At 45.2% G+C, this 9062-nt stretch overlaps 1 long non-coding RNA gene across 2 annotated transcripts in view; it reads right to left on the minus strand.

Annotated features, from left to right (window-relative positions):
• LOC139749376 (uncharacterized) overlaps positions 1–8825 on the minus strand; it is a 34489-nt gene extending 25664 nt beyond the window's left edge. For both annotated transcript variants that reach the window (XR_011712955.1, XR_011712954.1), the window contains exon 1: positions 8564–8825. This is a non-coding gene — a long non-coding RNA (uncharacterized lncRNA). The remainder of the gene's footprint in view (positions 1–8563) is intronic.
• Positions 8826–9062: the final 237 nt, after the last annotated feature.

The following is a 9062-nucleotide window of genomic DNA, read 5'->3' on the forward strand; positions in this document are numbered from 1 at the left end:
GGTAAGGGTCTGCGATGACCCCATGGCTGTTTAATCTGTTTAAGAATGGGGTGGTGATGGAGCGAATGCAGGGCTCTCGGAGAGAGGGACAGGCATGCATGGAAAGTGAGTCAGTTATTGTTTGCTGATGAAACAGTACTGACGGCAGATTCTGTTGTGCTGGGAAAGTGTGTGAACGGAGAAAGCTAGGAGAAAATGTAAATATAAGCATGGTTATCAAGTTAAGCAGGGCAAAGGGACAGGCTAGTTTGGGTGTGAGTTTAAATGGAGAAAACTTGGAGGAAGAGGAGCTTTTTAGATACGTGGGAGCGGAGTTGGCAGCGAAAGGAACCATGGAAGCTGAAATGAGTCACAGGTTGGGTGACGAGGTGAAGGATCTGGAAACAATGTGGAAAGAAAGGTCACTATATAGGAGGGCGAAGATGGGTATGTTTGAAGGTATAGCAAACCTGACGGTGTTTTATGGAAGCGAGGCTCGTTCTAAAGGTGGTCAATTACGGAAGATGGTGAATGAAATGCTTGAAGACAATACCTGGCGTGCGGTGGGTTAATCGAGAAAGAAATAGCAGTTTAAGAGAGATTTGTAGTAAGAAAAAGAATGTGGCTGAGAGAGCTGAGGAGGGTGTGCCAACATATGGAGAGAATGAGTGAGGAAAGGTTGACTGAAGAAAAGTTGACTAAGAGGATATGTATATCAGAAGTGGAGGGAAAAAGAGTAGAGAGGAGACCGAAATGGAGACAGAAGGTTGGAGTGAAAAGTATTCTAAATTCTCGGGGCTTGAACATGCAGGAGGGTGAAAAGCCTGCACGGGATAGATTGAATTGGAGCAATGTGGTATTCAGGGGGCGACGTACTGCCACTGGACTGAACCAGGGTTTATGAAACAGCCGAAAAAAAATCATGGCAAGTCTTATGGGGCCTGGTTGTTATTAAGAACCTATGGTATCGTTGCATTAGACATCACAGCTAGAAAATGGATAAGAGAGAATGAAGCCCCATTCCTGTCGCTAGCGTCGCTAACACAGAAAACGGGTTAACATATATGAGAGAAAAAATGGGAATATTATTTACATCGACGGCGCTGACCACGTAATAACAATTGGTGAAGGCGGAAGGGCATGGGACGCGCGCGTGTGTGTGTGTCTCTATCCAGTCATATTGTCAAAAGTTCTCGTGGCCAGAGCATTTCACAGCTGAATAGTTTAACAAATGAAGAGGATAGGTCTGTCCAGGTGGAGAGAGCTCAGGGTGATTTATATATATATATTTTTTGCCTTTCGTCGTTGGAATGAAATTAATGAATATAATGAACGTGATTTAATAGCTTATGGATTTTCCAGACTCGACTCTTTTGTTGTCATTCACTGAATGGCTTTGATATAGAGCAGAACACGTTGGATAAAGTTGATATGTCACAACAGCACTGTAAGGGGCGGATCTGCAGCCATTGTGCCGATACAAAATATGGACACAATTCATTTTACATCTACAACGCAGGAGGCTAAACTGTATTTCACATGTAATTATGAAAATATATAAAAATGTATGCCTTTGTGTCCTCCCCCGTGTGGCATACAATTGTTCATGCGAGGTGATGATAGGTATGAAGTGAGGTACAGATGTATGGATGGGACACCAACACTTTCATGTTCATATGATTTTAAGCTTAAAACCTGGTTCCTGGTAGCATTAAAACCTGGTTCCTGGTAGCATTAAAACCTGGTTCCTGGTAGCATTAAAACCTGGTTCCTGGTAGCATTAAAGACCTGGTTCCTGGTAGCATTAAAACCTGGTTCCTGGTAGCATTTAAGACCTGGTTCCTGGTAGCATTAAAGACCTGGTTCCTGGTAGCATTAAAACCTGGTTCCTGGTAGCATTAAGACCTGGTTCCTGGTAGCTTCTGCCAATGTGGCGTGAGTGTCCCTGAACATATCTCCCACTGTTTAACCTGATACTGGTCGAAGTATTGTATCACCAATAATTGTTTTAAATGAACGAGTCCTCCCTTAACACAGCCTACCTTAGTCCTTACCTTTCCTTGGTCTTATCAAAGTCATTTTGTAACACGGCAAATTAATATATATATATACTTAAGCGTATATATATATATATATATATATATATATATATATATATATATATATATATATATATACATATATATATATATATATATATATATATATATATATATATATATATATATATATATATATATATAACTACAATAAGAGAGACTACATGAAGTCATGCGCTTTCGTATAATGACATGGTCAGGCGTGAGTACAGATAAAGAAAACCAAAACACAATACACCAGCCACTCGCCCGCCACTGTGCTGGGTCAGCAGACGAATGAATTAAGAAACAGGTGAAGGGATTAGGGCACAGGTCATCCTCGACGACCTCACCTCTCTCAAGTTGAAGAACTCTTAAGTTAACCTTTGTTGTGGGAAACACAATCACATTTTTTTTTTTACCCTACACCTCTAGGCTTTGGAAATCTCTACCCGTCTCACGTCTTCCCCAATAACTATGACCTGGCAGCATTTACATATTCTTAGTCTATAGTGATGTAAAAAAAAGAAAGAAGAATTAGAAAATTTACGAATGAATTTACTTAATTATTCCAGGATACTCGAATGGTTATATGGTATTGTATCATCTAAAGCAGGCTAGGTCCTGCCTTTGTACTCATTACGACCTGGGGCGGCTTCTTCCCTCTGTCGAACCAGGTCGAACCAGGTCGAACCAGGTCGAACCAGGTCGAAACTAAGGGATGTCACCCCAAGTTGAGGACACCTTATCACACTCTAAAACCCAGACGAATCTTATGGTAATACTTCCTCAGTGTATTTTACCCCATTATGTATCATACGCTGACGCTGAGCACTCTCTCTCTCTCTCTCTCTCTCTCTCTCTCTCTCTCTCTCTCTCTCTCTCTCCAAGTGTGCCTCCTGTGTGTGTGTGTGTGTGTCTGTACTGGACATTGTTCTCTCACAGTGTCTCGTTAGTTCTTTCTATTTTCCATCCTCGCAAATTATCCTGCCTTCACCCTCCCCTCTGTGCTACGTTTTCCTTCCTGTGCATTCACGCTCACTTCATTCGTTTTTTCTTTTACCGAGACATTTTCCAACTTTTACTCTATTGTCAGTTGTTTTTTTCTCTACCCATTTTCTCTTTTTGGGGGAAATGGTTCACCTCTCTATCATTCACATATCTACACCAGATCTCTCATAAACTTCAAATTCTCCTTTTTCTCTGAATTTTCCATTCAGTCTGTACATTTCTGATCTCTATTTTCTGCTATTCATTCTGTCTCTACGTTCTCTTAACATTCCCTTTACTTTGTATCTTGCAACCGAGTTTTCTCTCTTCCATTGTGGTCTATCCTCTTTGTCAGGTGAATCTTCCTTCCCCTTTGTGTCGACCCTCCTCCACACCTCTCCCCTTCACACCGCCGTCGGGAGATTTCTGTCTTAATTCCTGTGAGAGGATTGTGTTTGTGATGCAAATGCAATGATACGCTCCAAATGATTAGTGTTCCTGGCTACACCACTCACGTCCGGAACACTGAGGCTCTTGTGCTACTGAGGTCTGAAATGCTACTGTATTGCTCTGTGTGTGTGTGTGTATACACAGGGAACTGTCATGTGTGTGAGGGATGGTGGTGGTGTATTGGGGAACACAGTGTGTGGAGGGGAGTGGTATTTTGTGGGGACTATTTGTGTGTTGCAGGGGAAAGTTTTATACACTCGTGTTGCTCCCATCTATTAACCTTGTATGTATGGACTAAGTCTTTACTCCTAGGTATGTACACACACACACACACACACACACACACACACACACACACACACCAGCCTAAACCAGGCACACGTTCACTGACAAGCCCCTAAAGAAGAGGACAACAAATGGGTTAGGGGCGGCCCGACTGCCAAGCCCAGGGTTCGAACCTATGCCCCGCGACCCTGAACGACCCATGTTGACTCGTGGTCAATTATGTCAATCACTACACCGCTCCACCACAGGTAGTCCACAACCCTGATATACAGAATGGAAAAACACCTCAGTGATCAAGCAGTTTACCTCAATAGACTTTGACGTTTTCCATGAAGAGGACGCAAGCGATAGATCGCAGACAGCAAAGACGCAGAGACTACATCCTCCTGCGTAAAATTCATAAGAGACGCCCTTGCCAGACAACGCACTACTCCAATGACAGCTATTCAGCATCATGTGCAATCTAGACTGCATACACATCGGTAACTCAATCCACCCGTGGTGGGTCACGAACCCAGCGCGTCTGAATTCGGGGTCAACTGAGCATCCCTGAGGCGAAGGAGTGAAAGAACTCCTCGAGTGACCACCAGACTCATCTGGTAGGGAAAGGTACGATGCAGCTTCGCCTCGGGCTTAACCTTCGTGCACACCGAGAGACGTGTGCTACCTCCGGGAATAGCAGGTCTCAAGAGAACGGCCATGGAGCGGTTGGGGCACAATAACACTTCGAGGCTCATTCTTCGCGAGTCTTCGACGATCAGAGATGTGTGTGGTAGAAGTGGTGGTGGTGGTGATAGTGGTGGTGGTGATCACGGAGGGTCACCATGGCAATCATCTCCGACATGGTCCTCACCCTTGGCAATCATCTGCGACATGGTCCTCACCCTTGGCAATCAACTGCGACATAGTCCTCACCCTGGCAATCAAATCGTGATGGTTCATGCGACAAGGCCTAGAGACATTTCCCTGCAACACACACACACACACACACACACACACACACACACACACAAACACACACACACACACACACGCCACCAGCGACGATAATTGCCCACTTGCAGACGCCGTTTCCCGCCAAGGCAGAAGAACTCAATGACCCACAGTACCCCAATCTCACCCTGACCATCAGGGTCCAAACCCGTTTTTTGCCAGGGAGTTGCAATCGCGAGTGGAGGGGGGAGAGGGGGTCTCTCCCTCTCCCCCCCCTCACCTACTCTCTCTCTCTCTCTCTCTCTCTCTCTACCTCGACCCAGTAATGCGAAATCGTCATTTCCAACTCGGAGATCGCTGACGCTTTTCCCGCAATGTTGCCAAGAACTTTGCCAATTATCCCAGAGGCTGGCGCTACGCTCAGGAGGAGGAGGAGGAAGAGGAGGAGGAGGAGGAGGAGGAGGGAGGAGGAGGAGGAGGAGGGAGGAGGAGGAGGGAGGAGGAGGAGGAGGAGGAGGGAGGGGAGGAGGAGGAGGAGGAGGGGGGAGGAGGAGGAGGGAGGAGGAGGAGGAGGAGGAGGAGGAGGAGGAGAGGAGGAGGAGGAGGAGGAGGAGGGAGGAGGAGGAGGAGCAGGGCCGCCCTTCGTGTACTGCAAGGTCATCGGTGCCAGGTAAAGTGGTGGATGATATATATGAAAGACTAGGTCGAGATTGATGCTGCTCACGAAACACCCATCGCTCGCTCGACAGTTACTCGACCTCACTGACGTTATTCGACTTAACTGAGGTTCTTTGACCTCACCGAGGTTATTCGACCTCACCGAGGTTATTCGACCTCACTAACGTTATTCGACCTCACCGAAGTTATGTGACCTCACCGAAGTTATTCGACCTCACCGAAGTTATTCGACCTCACCGAAGTTATTCGACCTCACCGAAGTTATTCGACCTCACTGACGTTAAGCTATTTCCTTTGAGCCTCACAACTTCCAGAAGCGACCTGGCTAGGAAGACTATGGCATAGCAATGAAGACTATGGCATAGCAATGAAGACTATGGCATAGCAATGAAGAACACGATTTTCAACCAAACTTTGAAACGCCGCCGTTGAGAAGACCCCCCCCCCCCCCCCCAACCCCGTTGGAAACAGATAAATCCTCTCCGTTAAACTAGATGATCCTTGGTTTGGGCCTCCACCTCCCGTATGGCCTTTCGAGATTTCTAGTCTTCCACTGCCAGTTTTTTGGAGACTTGGTGTCGGGAGCTCAGTGGATGCCTCGCGGGTTAATACGATCCTAATATCAAGCTTGGGTGAACTCCGCTGATAATTCACCCACATCCCGTTCTCTGTGGACCCACATCGAGCATAAACCTATCCTGGGATGTACCGCCTTGGCTAAGCTGGACCAGATTATTGACTCGTATGAGGAAGGTGGTCCAACAAACTTTACGACCACCACACCTCTCCTTAGCCGCATAGCGAGATCCTCCTCTCCTTCCTTCCTGTATCTACCATGAACACTAGAGTAAATGTGGCTAGGAAGTGGCTAACCAGTGCGGCCGACATAGCTGAGTTCCAGTTGCTTTCCTTAAAGTTATCCCAGGTACAGTGGAGTCGTCAACGACATCATTCTCAGAAGTAATGCAACCACCACATAGACAGTGGAAAGTGGACCTCAACTCTGTATTACTGGAAGTGGCAAGCTGTTTAATGTTCTTATATCATATGCCTGGAAGAGGTGCTGGCGTCTTCCCTGGAGCCACCATACGTGTCTCCACCTCAGTAGATACGTATATATACAACCTCTATTGACACACATTTTTCAGTGCTACCAGAACCTTCGCCCCCTCATCCACCCTATGACTTATTTCCGCTTCCATGGTTTCATTATCCGTCATGTTCACTCCAAGGCGTTAAAAGCACTTCATTTCTTCCATGTTTTCTCCATTCACACTCATACCACAACTTACCTGACCCTCAGCTCCACTAAACCTAATAACCTGGCTTACATTCACATTTCCTCTCAATATCCTCCTTTCACACACACACACTCAAACTCACTCACCAACTTCTGCAGTTTCTCACTCAAGTCTGCCACCACTGCTGTGTCATCAGCAAACAGCGACTGGCTCACTTCTCAGGCCAACTCGCTCCCTACATGCTGCATACTCTCTCCTCTCTCCAGGAACCTTGTATTTACCTCCCTCACCACCGCATCCATGAAGAGATTAAACAGCCACGGTGACATCACACACCCCTACCGCGGTTCAACCTTCACCTATCACCTCACACTCTCGTACTCGTACGCTTAACACTCTTAATATACACTTCTCACTGCTTCTAGCTGCTCTACTCCCGCACCATATGATCATTATACCTTCTACAAGACATCTCTATCAACCCCATCTTATGGTTTCTCCAGATCCATAAATACCACATTCAAATCCTTCTATTTCTCTATGGAAGACCACACATTGTTTAAAGCAAATACCTGATCGACACTACCTCTCCTTCTCCTAAACCCACCCTTTTTTTTTCCCTAAACTAATGCTCTGTACATGCCTTCACTCCTCTCAATCACTCCCCTCCCATACAACATTCCAGGTACATCTAGCAGACTTTAACCTTTGTAGTTTGAACATTCACCTTTGTCCTCCTTTAAAAGGTGGCACTGCATGTGCATTCCGTCAATCCTAGGACACCCCACCATGATCTATACACACTATAAAAATCCCAGCTAACCAGTCACCTTCTAGAGAGCATGGAGTGCATCAATGTAGCTACGACATCACTCAGTCGCCATTTCATCTTCAAAACAGAGGCTTTAAACTAGATATGAAACAGCAACATAACATGAATTTCACTTGTGAGAATCTTCCTGAAAACAAAAGATAACACTAAACGATTGCAACGACTCTACAAAACTACAGATAACAGAAGCTATGTACATAATATAATGCCATGATCAATCATCAACGTACAGGTCAAGCTATAGGACTCAACAAGTATTCTCTCCCGTACGCCAAACGACCCCACTCTCTACCTCCATCGACCTTTCCCAGGTCCTAAGACCTAAGACAAACCATTCAACTGTTGACCCCACGAGTTTGACCCGTACCAGCCACACTCCCGCGCTGGAACGCCGAGGGTACACGGTCCACCAATCAGCATATTATCTACGTCATTGTCCTTATTTATAACACTTCAAACTGCGATTCATTCCTGTTTTCTTCTCAATATTGAGTTATTTCATTTATAGTTACTTTGACCTTAAGATAGACAGTCTTCATCATCCCGTCTCGTGTATTTCCAGACAGTGTAAAAATGAATAGGTGAATATATGACGTTTGATTCACGCTTTATCTGATGAAGCAAAACGCGTGATGATAAAAATTGAAAAACAACATAAAAGCTAGTGAGTGTGTTATATATGCACTAGTCGTACGCTAAATGTTTAAGATAATTTGCAATGGAAAGATACAAAACTGTAGAATTCTGCGTGAAAAAATATATCCTAATTGAAACAGCTAAATTCAAAACAGCCACCCACCGAAAAGTCCTGATATAATAGCATTATTGTGAGTGAAATGTAATCATTTCTTGACAAAAACATTGAATCATTGACGGAACATCAGAACCTGTCGCATAATGCTCGGCATTTGCCACAGTTCAGTGTGAAAAAATCTCCTAAGAAATCCCGAGTGTGTAATGCCCTATAACAGAAAACGTAAATCATGCAATTCCCATTTACTGGTCGAATTCTCTTCAGGAAAACATCAGCGGATGCCTTGAAAGCAACCAGCCTACTGTATTCACATCAGAAAATAGTCAGGCTTCACAACACTTACCTTCGCCACTTCCCGTGAGGATGAATAAGACCTGCTGTGCTTAAGGGTGACACTGTAAACACGCCAGCTATGTGTTACAAGATGCAGTCTCTAAGTTGCAGTCGGGTATACCATGGAGATCCCTGACGATTAGCGTTTTCTTTTTCCACCTGCAGAAACCAGCGTCTTCAGCACACACACACACACAGTCAAGGAAGCTGCAACGTCTATTAAGTTGAAGGCGCGTTGGTGCAACCGCCACCACCACTCCACCACTCTCAACCAGGACAGACAGGGTTGTGAATCCTCACCCCCTCAGTGAGGTGTGAACCCAGGCGGTATCGACTCGCTGCTTCGAAGCTTTCATTTCGAGTTCCTTCCAAGCTTACATTATCTTGGGTTATGTCCATCAAGTCGAGGTCGTTAGAAGTATCCTCAGCCTCTTACTATATGTGATGTCAACTTCGGTTTTCGATAAACTAACAAGAAGTTATTAACGATGTCACATCTTCCTGTTCGT

The sequence above is a fragment of the Panulirus ornatus genome, chromosome 7 (genome assembly GCF_036320965.1).
Source record: "Panulirus ornatus isolate Po-2019 chromosome 7, ASM3632096v1, whole genome shotgun sequence".
NCBI lineage: Eukaryota > Metazoa > Arthropoda > Malacostraca > Decapoda > Palinuridae > Panulirus > Panulirus ornatus.